Raw genomic sequence first — 19,965 nt, 5'->3', positions numbered from 1 at the left:
GAGTCTATAGTTCTCAGGGTCGGTTGATGGATCCCCTTTGTGCAAGGAAATTACAGTTGCTGTTTTCCTCTCTGCTGGTTCAACACCAGTAATTAGACTGTGGTTGAAGAGAGTGCCAACAGGTTCTGCTAGGTCCTGTTTTAGACTGTTTAGTAAACAGACTGGGATGTTATCTGGTCCCATAGAGGCTATGTTTTTGGCCAAGGACAAAGCAGTTATGACCTGCTCTTTGGAGAAACTAGGTAAAGGACTGGTGACATATATGCTTTGGGGTATGTCTGGTGGGTGCAGGGGGGTGAAGTTTACACCAAATCTGTCTGCTAGTAGGTTGGCAATGTCCTCAGGTTCAGTAAGAGTGGTACCGTCCACCGCTAGTTCGGCACAAAGCTGGGCCTTCCCTTTTAGATTTCTGACATAGCTAAAAATACCTTGTGATCATCCTTAGCTAGGGATGCTAGTTCAGCTTCATAATTGGTTTTAGAGGAGTTTACAGGATATCTAATTTGCTTGTTCAAGTTGTGGAGGGTGTCCTTCCTCTGCTGAGTTAGGTCCCTCTTGTTCTTAGACATTAGTTTCCTCCTCTTGTTGTATAACCTATTTATGCTTAATGTCCACCAGGGTGGCTTTTTTTTTTTTTGTGAGGAGCTTGTTTTGATCCATTTAGGTACAGCTGAGTCTATATATTTGTAGAGGTGTTTATACAGGGCATTTGTGTACACCTCTGTATAGGAGTCATTGTTGACAGTAGTAGCAGGGTGTTTGAAACTATTTGTGCCATTGCTTAGGAGACTGTAGTTTGCTTTGGGGAATCTTTTCATACTTTTCGATCTTGAAGGGGATCAGGTATGATCATTACTTCAAATGAGACTGATTTATGATCAGACCTTACCAGGGAGGGCAACACACAGGGGAGGTAGTGCCAAAACCCCCTATGTTGGTGAGTACTAAGTCTAGGACATTTGAGCCCCTCATGGAGGTGCAGACTATTTCTTCCAGAGCATTTATATTAACAAAGTCAGGGAACTTTATGGCGAGCATATTTGTGCTCATATATGACTTCCAGTCAATGGAAAGACAGTTGAAATCACCCATGTCCAAGGTGTTTGGGTGTATAGTGAGTGACTCTAGTAAGTGCAGGTAGGCAGATGGTTCTCATGGTTCATGCCCATGCCTCATTTGGTATGTACCTCACTAGACACCTACAACAACTGGAAAGGCCACAAAAATGCCTCACTAAGAGGATTGTAAGCCTTAGAAACATGCCCTATATGGACAGACTCAAAAAACCCCAGATATACTCTGTCTCTTATCACCTACTTAGAGGTGATCTCTGCTTGACCTACAAAGCCATGTCTGACCCAGAGCTGCTAGATATGCTACACATAAAGAAATCCCAATCCCTCCATGCCACATGCTCCAAGAACCTTAATCTCATTACCACAATAAACAGAACATGCTGGAGGGACAGGTTCCTAAGCCAAAGACTTCCCATACTCTGGAACAAACGTCCCATTCACATCAACCACTGCACTTCACTGGCCCTCTTTAAGAGAAATCTTGACAAGTGGGTGGGCAACAGGAAGTTCACCCTGGGAATCACTTCAGTGGCCTTGCTTGGCAGGGGCACTGGTATCTAACTTTGGGTGTCATGATGCCAGGGAATCTTCTTGGGCTAGGCTTATATAGGCTCCAGGGTCATTAGCCTAGTACAGACCTATGAACCTATGGTGGGAAACCTATAGCTAACAATGACATGGAAGGGGTTTTTACCTACAATGAGTTGGATTTGGAGTAGCTCTAGGAAGTCATACTGTTTGACCAGTCTTGAGGTGTATTTGTCTTTAATGAAGATGGATACACCTCCCCCTTTGGTTCTTTCATGCTCGTTTTGAGGTCTGAATGTGTGGAAGGCATTGTAGACTTCCATGGCCAGGATGCGCTCTGCGGCCTTGAACCATGTCTTTATAACTGCACAGATATTAGCATCTTTCAATATGGTATTTTGCTAATGGAACCAGAACTATCGCAGCAGACACTGACCCCAAGGTTTGGAGAATCAATCGAGCTGACAGGGAAGAATTTTGGATTATCTTTTTGATTTGAAATTGTACAGTCTGTACCCTTGGTAAGAGAAGGGAAGCTGTCATTGATACCGTACTGAGCAAGGCCCCTATGAACTCTAATACTTGAGAGGGTTCCAGCTGAGATTTGTTGTGATTGATAGTACATAATTCCCAGGTGAGAGCACAGCTAAAGGGCATAATCTCATGCTTTTATCAGCAGATGCCTAGTCAGAGCAGTTATGAGCCAGTCATTCAAGTAAGGAAGCACCCAAAATCCCTTCAGTCTTAAGAGGATTGCCACTACTGCCATGCATTTGGTGAACACCCTGGGGGTGTGGTAAGGCCAAATAGTAGAACTTTGAATTGGTAATGACTGGTTCCCAGCTGGAAGTGTAGGTATCTTCCGGATCATCTGTTCATTTTTATATGATAATACACATCCTGAAGATCTACCGAGCACATCCAGTCATTCTTGTGCAAGAAAGACAAAATGGATTGAACCAGTCTAGAACTTCATGTACTGAACTGATTTGTTCAGATTTCTGAGATCCAAAATTGGTCTGTGGTCCCCTGTATTCTTTGGCACTAAAAAGGATCTTGAGTAAGTTCCAGACTCTTTCTGGTGGGGGAACCTCTTGGGTGACTTTTTTCTAGCAGCTTTTCTATTTCTAGTGCTGCTGCTTTCCTCTGACTGGGGGGAACATCGGGAATTTTGTTTACTGTTAAGGGGTGGAAGGGAAAAGGGTATTATATAACATCTGGAAATAATCCCCTGCACCCATGTATCTTTTGCAATATTTAGTCAGGATCTCAGGTGCAGGGATAGATAACCCCCAACTGCCTCCATAGGTGGACAATTGGGCCTCCTTTCAGGAGCACTGGTAGGATCTGTCAGAGAAACTGTCCCTAGATCCTTGGTTCTGTAGGCCTCCTCTGCTGCATGTGCAGCATTTTTTATTTGACTCCCCCCCCCCCTCTGCTATGGGAGAACTACCTCCACGTATATCATGGAAAGGACCCTGGGACTTTCTGAACCATATTTTTTGACCACCTCTTTGATTCCTAGAGAAGGTTTTTTGAAGAGTCAAAAAACATACGCCCACTGCAGACAGGGTCTTACCATTCTGCTCACACCTAGATAGTGTGTTTTTAACCTTGGGGCCAAACAAAGAAGTTACATCAAAGGGACCATTGATGAAGGAAGATTTGAAGGTCTCCATGAAATCACACAGGCACATCCAGGCATGTCCCCTAATGGAAAAGCCTGAACCTATCACCCTTGAGGTACCTTTGGCTGCATGTGAAATGAGCCTTATGGACAAATCTGAAATAGATTGTAGGGTAGCCAACTATGAGGCAATGGAGCACTCTGCCTCAGAAGTAATGGTCCTAGAGAGGGATATGGTAAGTATCATAATCAAATCCCTCTACAGTCAGATGAAGTGTGCCAAATAATTCAGCAACTGAAGTGCAAAGGTTGCTGAAGCACATGCATGCTTCCCAAATCTGTCTAGCACCCTAGACTCCCTGTTAGAAGGATGAAAAGAGGAACTCTGTTCTGTGAGTTCCTTTTTTATGCCTGCCACAATGACCATGGCATCTACTGGTACTCCTTTACTCAAAAAATCCCTACCTTTGGGTGATGGCATGATCCTGCCTTATCTCTTGGGGATTGGCTCAACAGAGTCAGGTTCCTTCCACGCCCACCAAAAGATCAAATTGATGAGGTTGTCAACAGACAGAGTCACCCTGGAGGTAGATGGGCCAGATCCAAAGACTTCCAGGAATACTGATTCCTCTTGGGAAGGGTTGTCAGTAGACCAGCCACCCCTTTAACTGAGGATTGCCAGGATGTCCCCAAAGAAGACAATGTCATTTGGTGATCTTGGGGCCCTTCCTCATCATCAAAATCAGTATTTTCCATGACCAACTTTTGAGGAGAGTCTAAGTGCCTCATTTCGCACTTTCTCTTCTTATGGACTTCTTTGGTGGGATGTTCCAGAGAAGTATCAGAATATATGACTATACCATGGTGGGTAGCCTGGAGAGTTTAGACTGGCTGTCCCTGTGGAGTAGAATGTTGAGACTCAAGGCATAAAGACAAATGGGTTTGGGAAGAAGGGTCTGGGGAAGATGTCCTTCCGCTAGCAGCAGAGAAAACTCCCTCCACTACCTCAAAAGCAGAATGCCCTGGAGAGAAAGAAGCTGATGGTTCTGAGAAGACATGCTTCCAGACCGTCGGCTCCTTCTGACCAAAAGGCAGACCACTTGAGGCAGGGGTCAGAGTTGAGTTGTCCAATGCAGAGGTTCCAAGGGGTAGAGATGACTCCAACAACTTTGGAGTTGACTCCAACACCTCAGATCTGGCAAAACTACAGCTTCAAGAGTCATCAGGCTCTGACACACTTGGAACCTGTCCACTCAGTGATGGTATCAGAGTGGAGGATGCAACGATCTTCGGATCTGACATGGATGGCTCTAGGATTCTTGGATCCAAATGCTCCAAAACCAAAGGTCAGTTCAGAGAAGGAGACAAAATAGGTGGAGTAGTACTGATAAAGGTATCTATACCTGATGGGGATAGGAGCCAGGAGAACTCCCATTTGAATTTGTGTTGACAGAAATTTCCTCATCATCCTATCCACATCTGCTATGGTCAGACTTCTGGATAAATGAGAAGAGGAAGCAACTGATAAAGTCTTGGAATGGTGATGTCTTTCTAGTAAAAGAAATGGAAGGTGGGAGGGTACGGGATCCAGAGATGAAGCATATAATGTCATAGGAAGGTTCTTCAGATCCAACTGTGTCAGATCCGAAGACATAGATCTGGCATCACAAGCTGTCAGATCTGAGGGTTTCACTTTTGGATCTGATTAAGTCAGATCGTGATAGTTTAGAGAACTTAAGAGTTGGTTCTGAAGTAGGAGATGAGCAGTGCTTCTTGGCCTATTTCTTCTCCATTTTCTTGGGGGTTTGGGCCCCAGATTTGTCTCAGAAAAAATGGTAGGACATATGCCTTTTAAAATAAGTTTACTCTTATGTTCCACCAGTGCCTGAGTATTAAAAGCCTCACATATTTCACAAGACGCATTTGAATAGGATGGACCTAGACAGTAAACATAAGAATTATGTGCATCTGATAAAGGAATTTTGTGGCCACAGACCTTACATTTCTTAAAATATGATGTTTTTTCAACCATTCTGGGATACGAAATACCAGCAATGTTAGCTGAAGGAGTTATTGCAAAGGTATAAGAAAGAAAGTAAAATACAAACAAAGGTAATAGTAACTTGCACCAAAAAGTATAGAAAGGGTAAGATAAAAATATTATAGAGTACGAAGTAAAAAGCTAGATGTATATAAATCTACTTTTTACTCACAAACTAGCACCTAAGTTTGAGAGCTGAGAGTGACCATGTCTGTACACGAAGGCAGCAAACAAGATCTGGGTTATGGTGGGGGACTAGGGCATTGTGGGTAAGGGAGGAGCTTGAAAGTTTTTTGTATCCACAAGCTGTAAAAAGTGGCTGAGTTAGATTTAAGTGTCAGCACAAACAAAAACAAACTAAAAATCCATGAAAACAGGTAGAGGGAAGCAAGGCAGCAAACACCAACAGATGAAAGTTAATCTTCTTTAATACAGATAAAATGTGAAGTGCTTTTCATTTGAGACTGTGCTCAAACTTCTTCAGACAAACTGATTACACAAATCACAAGTATATATAGCAATTAGGTGAGCTGCTCACACAAGCACTACATCAATTAAGCAATTAAAAACTGCACCAAGGTAATAAAGCATTTAAAGGCATATAAAACAAAACTGCCTAAATGCTCTTAATACATGTTTGTACTTAAAACCACCTTCAACTATTGCAAAATAAAATAAAATAAAAATAAAAATATAACCGTCCAACATGTTGATTAAATAACCTACTGAGGATATATATATATATATATATATATATATATATATATATATATATATATATATATATATATATATATATATATATCAACTATGCGTATAATACCCCTGGACTTAATGAATGCTGTTCTATTGTCAGTGTTTTAAAACTTAAAAGTTTATCAAGATAAGATGTATATATACATATATACTTTTCACATTTTTTATATTTCTTATATTATATATTTTTTATTTTTTTGTAGTATACATTAGTTGATATATATATATATATATATATATATATATATATATATCCTCAGTAGGTTATTTAATCAACATGTTGGACGGTTATAGTAGGTTATTTAATCAACATGTTGATAGACATCCAATTGTCTTTCCCTAACAGAGGGAATATAGACTGCAGTGTCACCATCCGGAACTTGGCCTTCTTTACAGATTATTTAGTTTGCTGAGGTCCAAGATAGGCATCCAGTACCCTGTATGTTTTGGCACTAAAAAGAATCTGGAGTAAGTTTCGAATCCTATCTGGTCTGTGGGGATGGTTTGGATGACTCTCTTTGCAAGCAACTTTTGCACATCGAAAGTTCCTTGATTCCTGTGATTGGGTGGAATATCCAGGATCTTCTTGAGAGTGTGGGGTGGAAGAGAAACGGGTATGGAGTAACCTCTGGTAATTAATAGGTGACCCCCAACTGGCTCCAGAGAAGTTCAGCTGGGCCCCACATCAGGAGCACTGATAGGGATGGCCTCAAAATGAATCATGGCCACCCTGGTTTTGCGGACCCCTCCTGCCTCTAGGGCGATGTCTACCATTAGCTCCTCCTCCTCTGCCTCTGAAGGAGGAGTCACTCTGTGCATCTGGGAAAAATCTCTGAGACTACTTGAACCACATCTTACCACCTCTCTGACCCTTGGGATATGGTCTAGAGGGGACGGTAAAACGTACTCCCATGGCAGAGAGAGTTTTCCCTTCTTGTTCGCACCTGGTGAGTGTATATTTTATCTTAGGTCCAAACAATGAAGAACCGTCAAAGGGGGCATTGGTAAAGGTAGACTTGAAAGACTCTGCAAAATTACATAAGTGCATCCAGGAGTGTCTCCTAAGGGAAGCTCCTGACCCCGCTGCCCTGCTCACTCTGTTGGCTGCATAGGAAATCAGCCTTGTGGAGGAGTTCACGATGGAATTTAAGTTGGACAACTGAGTAGACACCTTCTCTGGGACTCCTTCAGTAGATGTACCTTGAAAAGTATCTCTTAACTCCTTGAGGAGATCCCTCTGAAGCCTAGTAAAATGTGTGAGATAGTTCAGTGATCTGAGGGTAAAAGCTGCTGAAGAAAAGATACACTTTCCGTATCTATCCATCATTCAAGACTCCTTAATCGGTGGATAGACAGATGAAGAAGTCTCCGCTAGCTCCTTCTAAGTGGCTGCCATACCATCATGGCATCTACAGGCACACCCTTAGACAAAAACTCTTTCTCTTTTGGAGCAAAGAGAAATTTATTGGGTCTTCTGGAGACTGGCTCCACAGCATCAGGAGTCTCCCACACCTTTCAACTAACCAGGTCTAAGAGTTCGTCGAAAGGTGGAGACACCCAAACGGCTGAAAGTTGAGAGCTGAAAACCTTCAGGTACACTAACTCCTCATCAGAAGGGGTGACAGTGGGCCAGCCGCCTCCCTGCTTTAGGATCTCTAAGATGTCTACAAAGGAGACATCATCAGAGGACAACTTGGGGGAGCCTTCTGATTCCTCAAGGTCAGTGTCTGAAGTGATGGTCTCATCTGGGGAGTCTACATGCTTCCTCTTCCATGTCCTCTTCTGAGGAGGCTCCTCAGAAGGGTACTCTGGGGAGGTCTCGGAAGACTGGGGGCCACCCAATGGGGGCTCCTGAGGCTACGGGTCTCTGCTGTCGAGAGAGAGAGAAGGTGCTGAGACAGAGGTCGGTGCTTGAGGGGGAAGAGTGTCGGTACCCTTATGTGGAGCTGATGAGCGAGACAGCACACTCATCATCTTGAAAGCAGATCTCTCCAGCTCCGAAGACAGCCCTGGGTCCAAGGAAATGGGGGTAGTCCTCGGCTCCAGAGTGACCAGCTCTGAGATGGATGTAGGGTCCGAGCTCACCCTAGCCGACGCACTGAGAGGGAGACTCGGAACTGAAGAGGTTCAGGTCCAAGTGTCCCTGTCTGGGCCGACCGGTGAGCTTCGGCTCCTAGACACCACGGATGGCACCAAAGGTGTCGGAGCAGAACTTGGATTCGAGACAGCCATGAGGGGAGCTGGAACCAAGGATTCCGCAACAAGTGGCACTGAAAACTCCGGCTCTGAAGCCCCAACTTGGCTCAGAGGAGGAACCACAACAGGGAGGATGGACTCAGGTGGCTCCGGAACCAACTGGGTTGGAGCCAATAACAATTTGGGCAAAGCAGATGACTTCAGGAGTCTAAGCACTACTCTCTCCACATCTTCTTCTGACAGGTTCTTAAAGGATCTGGATGGCAGGGTAGGTGATCTGGATCTCTGTAAAATTGGAGATCTTAAGGTTGGGGAGACCAGCAAAAGATCTCTGTACCGGGTCTGATGAAATTTTTCAGTAGTCGGCTCCAAAAGGCTTGGGGCCGACACTGCAGTGTCAACATTGACAACCTCGACCTGCTCCCAGGACAGTGGAGCTGAGGAGGTAGAAGCCTCATCAAGTTTCAATTGTTTCTGAGGAGGTTCCGATACACTAGTTGGCTCTAGAGAATGCCTCTTGGCCAACTTGACCTTCTCTTTTTGGATGAATGGGACATTTATGAGGGAGAAGAACTTGCTCAGTCTTCCTCGAAGGAAGACTTGAGGAGACCTTTCAAAATTAACTTGTTCTTCCACTCTTGGAGAACACTGGAACTAAAGGAATGGCAGAATAAACAAGTTTCTTGCAAGTGAATGGCTCGAGACAATAAACACAATTACTGTGGCCACCCGTAATTGACATCTTCTGGGAGCACTTTATGTATTTTTTGAAACCCGAATGTTTGTGGTCTTTGGACTCTAGACATTTTTAACAGAGCTATATCAACAGGGAAAAAAAAAAGTCCTGCTTCACATGGATGGGGAGCCTTTTCCATAGACGGGGTAGTCTCTGGGCTACATACCTGTCTCTCCAGCAAGTCCAACTTATATCACAAGCAAGGTTTAAGTCTTTAGAATGGGTAATCCTGGTGCTGTTTGTTTTGTGAATACGCAGGAGGTCCATCAGAGTGAGGTCTGACAATGCCCTGTATGCTAGGCACAGCTCTCCTCTCAACAGCTTGTAGGAGACAGACTACAGGGAGTGGGCCTTGAGGTGGTCTTTATAGGACATTTTACTTATGTCCTGTATTCTTTTAGTGAGGAACCTCTGTGGACGTTCCATTTGTTGGATATGCCTGGTTAGGTACATACCAAAGTGGGTGCTGTACTCAATGATAGGTCTGATGAATGCCAAATACAGTGGAACAATTACTTCCTTGGACCTAGATGCCATATGTTTGTTTATAAGTTGCGCAACATAGAATGATTTCCTCGCTACTATAGACATGATGGTCAAAGGATAGATTACTTTCTGGGTGTCCCTAAGTCCCTGACTACTGGGTCGTCTCTAAGGGGTGTGTTGGCAATATGATGGTTACAGGGGTGAATGACTTCCTGATGGATACTGCTATGCATTTCTTGGCATTTAGTTTTAGTCCATGGCTCTGACACCAGTTGTTTGTCTGTGTCAGCCCTTCCTGGAGAATGTTTGTGTCAGTGTGGGATTCAATAACAGCTTCTAATTTGCAATCAGCTGCAAATTTAGTCAGCAAGAGACCACTGACATTGGCCTTGACTTCAGAGAAGTAAATGCCAAAAAGGAGCAGTCCAAGCACTGATCCATGAGGGACTCCACTTGTTACTGGCCTCGTTCTATAGGTGGACTCCCCAATTCTAACTTCCTGGGTCCTGTCTGTGAGCCAGTTGGCTATCCACCGGGTGACATACAGGTTTGTACCTAACCTCTTGAGTTTGTCAACAATGCCTGCATGGGGTATTGTGTCAAATGCTTTGGCCAGGTCAGGATATGCAGTATAAAACCATTTTTCCCTCATTCATTGCTTTTTTGACCTTCTCAAAGAATTCCCCCAGGTTGAGTAAACATGACCTTCCCTTTATGAAACCAAACTGGGTTGGGTCTATTGTCTGGAGGTTTACTATGTCATTATTGACCATTTTCATGATAAATCTTTCCATGGCTTCTCATATGAGACTAGTGAGACTTATGGGTTTGTAGTTTCCAGGATCTGCAGATTGCCTACCTTTGTGCAGAGGGATGACTATTGCAATTCTCCAGTCATGAGGCATGAAGCCTGTTTGGAGCCTGCAGTTAAATAGCAATTCCAGAGGGCCTGATAGGTCATGTTTCATGCTATTTAGAAGGCATCCTGGGATATGGTCTGGGCCCATTGATGGAGTTTTTTATGGCCTTAGAGAGAAAGAGCATTAAGGACCTGTTCCCTAATGATAGCAGCGGAGTTATATTTGATGTTATTTCCTGAGGGAAGGTTGAGGGTTAAAAGAGGGGTAAAGCTGGAGCTGAATTTATTACCCAGTAGGTTTGCTGCATCTTCTGGCTCAGTATAGGTGGCTTCATTTACAATGAGCTCTACAAACAATTCCGTACTGCCTTTGAGGTTGCAGAAATAGCCAAAGAATGCCTTGTGGTTGTCATTGGCCTGGGAAGCCAAATTTACCTCAAATTTGGCTTGGTAGACTATTTCTGCTCTGAGTTGTTTCTTTAGATTTATGAGAGTGATTGTATCCTGTCGGGTGCTGCACCTCCTATATTTTGCCATTACCCCCCCCTCTGTTACACAGCCCACTCATTTTGTGATTCCACCAGGGGGGCTTGTTTTTTTGAGCTAGTTCTGTACTTCTTCCTGGTGAGAACAGCTGCCTCTATGCAGCTATTAACATGCTTGTATAGGGTTTCTGTGAACAGTTCTGCATAGGCAGCAGTGTTCACATGGTTTATGGGGGCTTGAAATTTTGCCAGCATATCACTTAATAGCAGGACATTACCTCAGAGTATTTCCTGAATATTCCAGGATTAGCTGGGGGTTCTGGGTTTATTTTTACTTCAAAGGAGACCATTTTGTGCTTTGACCTTACCATATAATGTGACAGACTGAAGGATGGCACATGCATACTCTAGAGCAGATAAAACACTAAAGAATACATAAATACTTAAAGTAAGTTGTGAGAAAACAGGACTAAAGAAAGTCATGGGTAAGCAGAGGGAAGTAGGCATGACTAGCAGAATGCTGATAATGCCTGAGTCTGAGATGAAAAGACCTTCACTTTCACAGCAAGCTTTTCATCCATGGACCGGACCCTCCCCTTCCTATATATGTTGTGGAATGTTAGAAGCCTGAACAAGTGGAAAACAAAAAAGGATGGGCTAGTGTGAAGCAGCTGCTGAGACAATAATCACATATTTGGACACACTTGATAGATAGCAGTCTATCTCTACTGGCAGAGTCATGCATTCCTACCTCAGTAATCACTCGAGTAAGCAGTTTTTGCACAGAGACTTCTGGAATCACTTGCAAATGAGTACAGAGCATAATATCAAATTAGAGTGCTTCTGTTACTGTACACATTAAGAAGTCTGAAGGTATATGCATTCTCAGAGTGATATTTAATTCTAGAAATAGTAGAAGAAAGTGTTCTGTTTCTGAAGTGGTCAAAGCATCTCAGTAACACATTCTGCTCAATAATATACTAACTCTCAACTGTGAAAAGAATAAGGAAGATGTAGATATTATTCTCAAAAGATCTGACTCACTGAATTTATCTTTCCATATTGTTTACCTGTTAACAACCTAATGAGCAGTCCTTTACAAGAATTATCTTGAATGAAGTCGTCACACAAAATAAAGGGTGTGGAACAACAATATTATAATAATCAGTTACAGTAAAAATGGAAAAGCACATAGACGGAAGTACGCAGTTGTGGTAAATTTATAACAATATTAGGTTCACTACAGGTGATAACAGGGGAAAAAATCAAAACTGGTTAGGTATCACAAAAGTATCAATATAAAGTAATAGATTTACAACCAAATGCACCACATGAGTAAAAGTGCTTTAAAAAGAAGAGCATTCTACAACTTAAAAACAGCAAAATTCCACAACTTACAAACAGCAGGAATAATGCTTTAAAGTTATTAAAATATTCCAGGAATTAAACAAGTAATTACTCATAATTTCCACTTATGACCATTATACCATTATACATTTTAGTGCATGAATAACTAAATCATATTATAATACAAGTAGAATGAAAACAGTTTTAAATACAGACCACCAAAAGAAGCAAACCGGGATTTGTGCAAATAGTAGATATGAGAAGAAATGCTAATTCTCCTTGAGTGAGTGATCAGCAATAAAATGTCATATGCTGTGAAATTCCTTGTTTTTATTAGTACTGATTTCAAACTTAAACAATTTACGAGATTTTCACAAAAGAAAAAATAAAAATGAAAACAGAGAAACAGCAGAACAAATACCGCATATTCCAAACAGTGCCATGCTCTGCTCTAGTTTCTTCTAAGTAAAATGTAGGACAGTAAAAGGAAACTTACTTTTGTGTAATTAATCTTGGTAGGGACTCTTTTCCTTTGACTTTCTGCATTGCTCTTACCAACTATAGTTTTAGGGCTAATGGAATGAAACTAAATAAAATGAAGGGGAGAGAAACTCAACCAAAGCATTATGTTGCTTTATTTTGAGAGAAAACATGGTTTATCTCTACTGATGATGATGATTATGATGAAGATAATGAAATATTTTATAATTAGAAGAAATATTAAATTTTGAATGGTCAGTGATTAATCATTTGAAGTTCTAGCCCATGGCTAGGAATTTTGGCAGGCCATTGGTAATTGAAGATGTGAATAAAAGCAGATGTTCTTTTTTAATGTCTGTTAAAAGCTAAGTGAACTGTTTCACAGACCTTTTACAGCCATGTCAACAAACCACATGGAGAAGGATAAATGCAGTATAGTCAGTTAACCAGAATGCTTCTGGAGGTAGGAGGAGAAACTCATGCAGATGTAACACAGACTGTGTCTGAAGTTAAGGACAGAACCCAAGCATCTGGAGCTGTACAGAAATCCTATGCACTGCTAAGTTTAATTTGATTTTTATGCCACCAAAACTCATTCCATATCTTCTTCTTTCAGCTTTTTCCGGTTAGGGGTCGCCACAGCAGAGCACCTGTCTGCTCATGATTGGCAGTGGAGTTTTACGGTGTCGAGTTGCCAGCCCAGCGCCCAACCTTCCACAGAAGGTACACACATGCACAGGGCCAATTTAGTGTCCAATACACCTACAGCATGTCTTTGAGATGTTGGAGGAAACCAGAGCACCCGGAGGAAACCCGTGACCACAGAGAGGACATGCAGACTCTGCACAGAAGGCACCCCAGCCGAGGATCGAACGAGAACCTGTTGCTGCTCTAAGGTGGCAACGTTAACTGCTGCACCATCGCAGCTGCCCAAAAAGCAATTCCATATCACTTAATTTAAATTTAGAAGAATACAAACAATATTCTGCAAGGGACGTATGTGTCTTTATCAAAAGGGGAATATTTACTAACAGCTTACACCCGTAGAAAATTAAAATGCTATGCTGAAAAACAAAACTTTTACAGAATTAATTTAAAAGAAATATAGGAACATAAATGTTGCATATAAAAACAGTGTATTTATGAGACTGATGGGCAATTTAAGTAAAACCTTCTTAAGTGAAAATATCTTACTTGACCTGAGGGCATGTGACCTCAAAATTGGTTCTATTAAGTAAGCAGGTACAAGCAGAGAAAGGCCCTGTATGGTGGGGAATGAAGGGTTTGTCTCCCACATAACACAAATGTGATTTTTCTACTTTTTAAAATGATTTTTTCTCCTAAATGGGCATTTGCTTGAATAGGCTATTGATTTCACTTACCCTAACAAATAAAACCTGGCTAATTTCCCCAATTAATGGCTAAGTTGTCATTTCCAATTACTTAGTAACCTGCATTTTCACATGTTTTACTAGAATTGCATTACATCTTTATATTCTTACATTCTGATCTGCTCTGGAGCTTATCATCTCCTCAGAGAGTCTGTTTTAGATGTCTTCTACTTTTTAAGATGGGCTACTTCACATTGCCTCCTAATTCAACTGATTATTTTACTTCAAGGAGATTTTTTTCTTGTACTTTTATAATTCCTTTGGTATGCAGAATTTTGAAAACATATCCCTCTCAGTCATTTTTTCACAGGCAGGGTGCATTAATCTAGTTTTTATTACTTTATATGACTTTTACTAGATACCACACTCGTTTCAGCTGCCTTTCTGAATTGCATCTATCACTGATTCATGGACCCTTTAAGTCTGACTTAAGGCACTCGTATTACAAATTTTGTAATAGAAATCATTACTTAAACAGACACAGTCACTTCAGACCTAGAAATCCTTATTTATACAAACCCAGTCACTTCAGACCTAGAAATCTTATTTATACAGACCCAGTCACTTCAGACCTAGAAATCCTTATTTATACAGACCCAGTCACTCAAGACCTAGAAATCCTTATTTATACAAACCCAGTCACTTCAGACCTAGAAATCCTTATTTATACAGACACAGTCACTTCAGACCTAGAAATTCTTATTTATACAAACCCAGTCGCTTCAGACCTAGAAATCCTTATTTATACAGACCCAGTCGCTTCAGACCTAGAAATCCTTATTTATACAAACCCAGTCACTTCAGACCTAGAAATCCTTATTTATACAGACCCAGTCGCTTCAGACCTAGAAATCCTTATTTATACAAACCCAGTCACTTCAGACCTAGAAATCCTTATTTATACAAACCCAGTCGCTTCAGACCTAGAAATCCTTATTTATACAAACCCAGTCACTTCAGACCTAGAAATCCTTATTTATACAGACCCAGTCGCTTCAGACCTAGAAATCCTTATTTATACAAACCCAGTCACTTCAGACCTAGAAATCCTTATTTATACAGACACAGTCACTTTAGACCTAGAAATCCTTATTTATACAAACCCAGTCGCTTCAGACCTAGAAATCCTTATTTATACAAACCCAGTTACTTCAGACCTAGAAATCTTTATTTATACAGACCCAGTCGCTTCAGACCTAGAAATCCTTATTTATACAGTCCCAGTCACTTCAGACCTAGAAATATTATTTATACAGACCCAGTCACTTCAGACCTAGAAATCCTTATTTATACAAACCCAGTCACTTCAGACCTAGAAATCCTTATTTATACAGACCCAGTTGCTTCAGACCTAGAAATCTTATTTATACAGGCCCAGTCACTTCAGACCTACCCACTGTATACCTTTTCTATCAGTCTGCTCCAGTAAAGGTAAGCATACACTCCATACACTTAAGGTATACTCAAAAGGGAGTCAGTGGAGGTGTACAGTTCATAAAGCTATTGACTATTAGCTAAGTTTGGTACAGCATGCATGCCTAGAAAAATCAATGAGCAGATGATCCACCAACAGAAGTGTGCCCACAGCCTGACACGCTATGAAGCCTCTAAACTCACACACACACACACACACACACACACACACACACACACACACACACACACACACACACACACACACACACACACTTTCCTTATCAATCCCAATAGTGTATATTGCTTGTGCCTTCATGCCATAACAGGAATCAGTGCCCTCAGCCCCAGCCCCTAATCTAACCTTGTAGCGATAGGTGCACCCAGCTAGACTGGCAGCCATCACAGCTCTCCCAATTCAGATTGCCTGTGAGCCATGGAGTCCCCTCAATGCCATCACTCATTCAGTCAGTGTTCGTAGCCTCCTGCCATTCCCCTTCTCTTATCTTGTCGATAACTGGTCTCCTGCCTATCCCTTTACCCCCACCTAGCAGTAATCAGGGTGCTGTTTTTATCACCTCACTAAAGCTGACAATAATCAGAGTAGCCCACCCATCTCAGATGAAATCATTCTTATTTCCCTTTCAGCCTACCTATGCTGTCAATTATCAGCTTCCACCCTACAGATGTATGTCAGTGCTTATACCTTTTTATAATACATTCCTGCTGGCATGACAACAACTGGCCTCGCCCTGCTGCAAAACTCAGGTCAACAACTGTTACGGTCCCTTCCAAGGAGCTTACCGTGCTTGTTAGCAGCTGGTTTGGACTCCTTTACCTTCTGACCCATTCACTCTGTAGTTTCTCTAGTTCAGGTATGCTACAACAAAGAAGTTGAATGGTTATATTTAATACTTTGTCAGATTAACACTGTGTTTGGTTCCTGGCTAGGCATACCTCACTGACAACCATCACAATGGTTAGGCCTAGGCAGAATCCTTGTTTAACTCCACTGAGCTCCAGCCAGATACAACTCTGGGTTTTCACTGTTTTGGAGCCAGAATTTCAAACAAGGACTTTTGTGTGCATTTTTTTGCGCTTAAGATAAAGTCTATTTACCTGAGCTGCATGGAAATATGGCACATGCCCTAATGTCCCCATTAACTGCTAGCCGCTATCATGCAGCAGGATGCATTAATAATACCATAAATGGCAAAAATCAAAGTGAGCTCTCCAGTGCTGCACGCAATCACTTGACACTATAACAGTGTTACACCAACTGCACACTTGGATGTATTGGATCAAAGAACAAACAATACAAAGAGGAATGTCAGCTGCTGCCCCTATTCTCCTGGCCCATCTGCCAGCAACACTACTGCCACTAGTAAGATTACAGAGGAAGAGATAGTCAGATGTAGTGCTGTCAAGGGTAAGAGAAGTAGCAACAGGAGGAATGACTGAGGCCGAGTGGTACCTGGCTGGTACGTTTCAAGTCACCCGGGATTTCCCTGGGGGGGGGGGGAATGAAGACTCTTATTTTTGAGTGTAGTACTTTACCATGTGTGCTTCATTTAATGCCTGTAGAATATCATATCAAACATGTGCTTGACTCACTGCTCAGCAAGTCAACATCACTACAACATTATTTTTTTCTGAAGGAAATAGAGGCTACAGATAGCCATATAAAACTATGAGCATGGGCAGAGACCCCCACCCCAATGCACACACACATTCTACACTCCCACTAACATTATGGTAAAACAGTTACTTTTCAAGGCAATATTGTAGCTGCTATTTGCAGCAAATTGATTCTTTCAGAGCAGGCCCACTACTTTGAGTGAAGACTGACAATTGATTAGTTCAAGACTAAACTGTAGATTGTTCCCACGGTTAACTTATGGTAGTTTATGGCCCATTAATCAACAATACCTCACCTTTTTAAACATTTTTATGGTTTCATTTTGCCTTGTTTGTTTCTACACACAGAAAGAAGTCCTTCATGAAACAGCATGTAACATGATGTGCTACTTCCTGTTTAAGTGAGCCGTGATGCCCCCTCCCCTCATCATTTTGTTGCTTTGATCCAATCGATTGCATAAAGATCTCCTCCCCCCATCCCACCTGCTGACTAAGCACACATATATTGGCATTCCAGTTGTAGGTCTGAATGCATCATGTTTCCATGACTGCCTAAGTATATTCTTCCCATTAACAGCATTATTTCAAAAAGTTTGATACTCACACTATGAGCACTGTCACTTATCATCATTCAGTCTGCCTCAGTATAAAACACAAGCCGGACACAAGGAACAGTAAACAGTATAAAACACAAGCAGGACACAAAAACAGTAAACAGTACAAAACACAAGCAGGACACAAAGACCAGTAAATAAAAGTGTGCATATCATTGTATGCATTTTCATTTACTTGCACAGGTATTCTACTCTGCAGAAGTGTAATATATGAAGAAGTCAGCATTACAGCAAACACATTGTGGGATCCTACCACCATCTATCTCTGTCATGTAATATTTCTCAGAAGTAATCACCCTTCTGGCTGCCACCCACACTCCTCTCCCACTGTTTTTCTTCATCTGTCTGTCTTGCCCCAGTACTGCAGTGCACCCAGAAAGATTAATCATCTGTCTCCTCCTCAAAACAGTGCAGTGCATCCAAACCATTATATAAGTTGCCTCCTTTCTCTTCTAATGTGCATGTGCCCAACTTTTTAAGTCTCTCTTTCTGCCTCATCATCTTTTCAGCCAGCTTGACATCCCGGCCACTGTATGACTTCCGGAACTGTACAATACTAGATGCTGCCTTACTACATGGCCTGTACAACAGAACTATGGGTATAGCTTCTTTGGAAACTGTTCCCCACACTTTGCACCCTGGCATTTTTTAGTCTTTGTCACTACCCATTCCACAATGCATGGCATGATTAAAAGGGTGATTATTACGTTGAAGTCCCCTACTTTTTTGTCCTGCTTAGGGTCACCTCACAAAGACTATATGTTTTCCATGATTTCATCCTTTTGAAGTCCTCCACTAATCTGCATAAAAATGAAAGTCACTGTGTGTGTTTCTGAAGATGGTCTCCCTCCACCCATGACTACTATACCAATTTCCACATTACATTACCATGCAGACTGATTTTGCTTTCCAACTCCTGGTGGGATATTATTCACAATAAATTAAACACTGGCTCTAGCACTGACCCCTGTGACATTTCACTGCTTGCTAAGTTCTCTCCTAACAACTGTCCTTACACAACCACAGTACCACACCATGCTCCCACAACCACAGTACCACACCAAGGTCCCACAACCACAGTACCACACCATGCTCACAGCTATGCCATTTAACAAGTTCTCATTGTTAGGAATCCGCCTCAGCAAGCTCCATCAGTAGTTATATGTAGCCATTCCCCACTGCAGATTCACATCTCTATGCCATTATTTATTTTTATATAATCACAAGCCCCAGGAATCCTGCCACCATAAGTGTGTGCCATTCATTACATACAGTAAGTGTTACAATGAAACCACGTTCTCTGTCTCCGAAATCCCATCTTAAAAATGTATCTTCACCCAGCCTTCATATACAACTACTTTTATTAACTCATTTAAAAGGAATTCTGTACTTTGTAATCACAAAAAACAGACGCATCTTGGAAGTAAGTCAAATTACTCTGTAACAATGTGTTGCACAACAGTAACCAGCAAGTAACAATGTTTTTAGTACCAAGTATAAGAAGAAACTAGTGCAGCGCTTAGCTGTTGTGCTTCTAGGGCTGAATGCTCCTATTTGAAAGGATGGACGATATCTGATATATCATATGCTGCAATTAATATTATAAAAAGAAACTGAAAATGACCAATTCAGATACAGCTATAACTATCAACAGCTTATTCAGGCTCCATACAATTAATTACTGTCACATAAAGTGAATTTCTGTTAAACATCACAATAAAAATACTTGGAAGGAGTTCAACTTGTTTCATTAAAAAAATCTAGTCTCACTGCAGAACAGTAAAACAAAGAAAATCCCTTGATACACTGAAAAGAAGTTCAGATCTTACCAGTTAGTTCACAGTGAAAATGATAAATCTCACAGGTGGCTCTTAATTCTTCAAAAAGCGCTTTTTTTATAGTTTGTCTTTTCAGTTATTCCTTTCGTTCTCTCCCCTCCCTCAGTCCTTCGTTCTCTGTCTCCTCACTCTCAGTGTCTGAAACACAAAGTCAAATTGACAGCCCAGCTTTCCAGCAGTTGGTGCTAAAAATATTGGCATGAGACCACTCCCCAAGTGTGCATGACTATCAGAGGCATTCACTATTTAGAATAAAATAACATTGTAAAACAATAAATCCCAACAACAATTCCCCTAGAATATGTGTAATTTTGCAATTTTTTATTCAGTACAGTAAGGTAATTTTTATGCTGCAGACAAAGCTTTTACAACAGAATGCAAAACCAGTTTTCTGTAGCTGGGTATCCTTCATCCAGCTTCTGGCATGTGTAGTATGCGAGAGGTACAGCTGTGC

General features: G+C 41.6%; 1 protein-coding gene across 5 annotated transcripts in view; it reads right to left on the bottom strand.

Moving 5' to 3' along the window:
* Positions 1 to 19,659, bottom strand: part of PLEKHA4 (pleckstrin homology domain containing A4) — a 2,050,101-nt gene extending 2,030,442 nt beyond the window's left edge. For 4 of the 5 annotated variants that reach the window (XM_044059472.1, XM_044059474.1, XM_044059476.1 and 1 more), the window contains exon 1: positions 19,503 to 19,658. The gene's annotated coding sequence lies outside the window, so the exon portion shown is untranslated. Of the gene's footprint in view, positions 1 to 19,502 lie in introns of all 5 variants that reach the window. The other variant, XM_044059475.1, reaches the window with a different exon arrangement.
* Positions 19,660 to 19,965: the final 306 nt, after the last annotated feature.

The sequence above is a fragment of the Protopterus annectens genome, chromosome 17.part0 (genome assembly GCF_019279795.1).
Source record: "Protopterus annectens isolate FY-2018-M chromosome 17.part0, PAN1.0, whole genome shotgun sequence".
Classification (NCBI taxonomy): Eukaryota; Metazoa; Chordata; order Ceratodontiformes; family Protopteridae; genus Protopterus; species Protopterus annectens.
The sequence above is the reverse complement of the archived record's forward strand: the minus strand, read 5'-3'. Positions and strand labels throughout refer to the sequence as shown.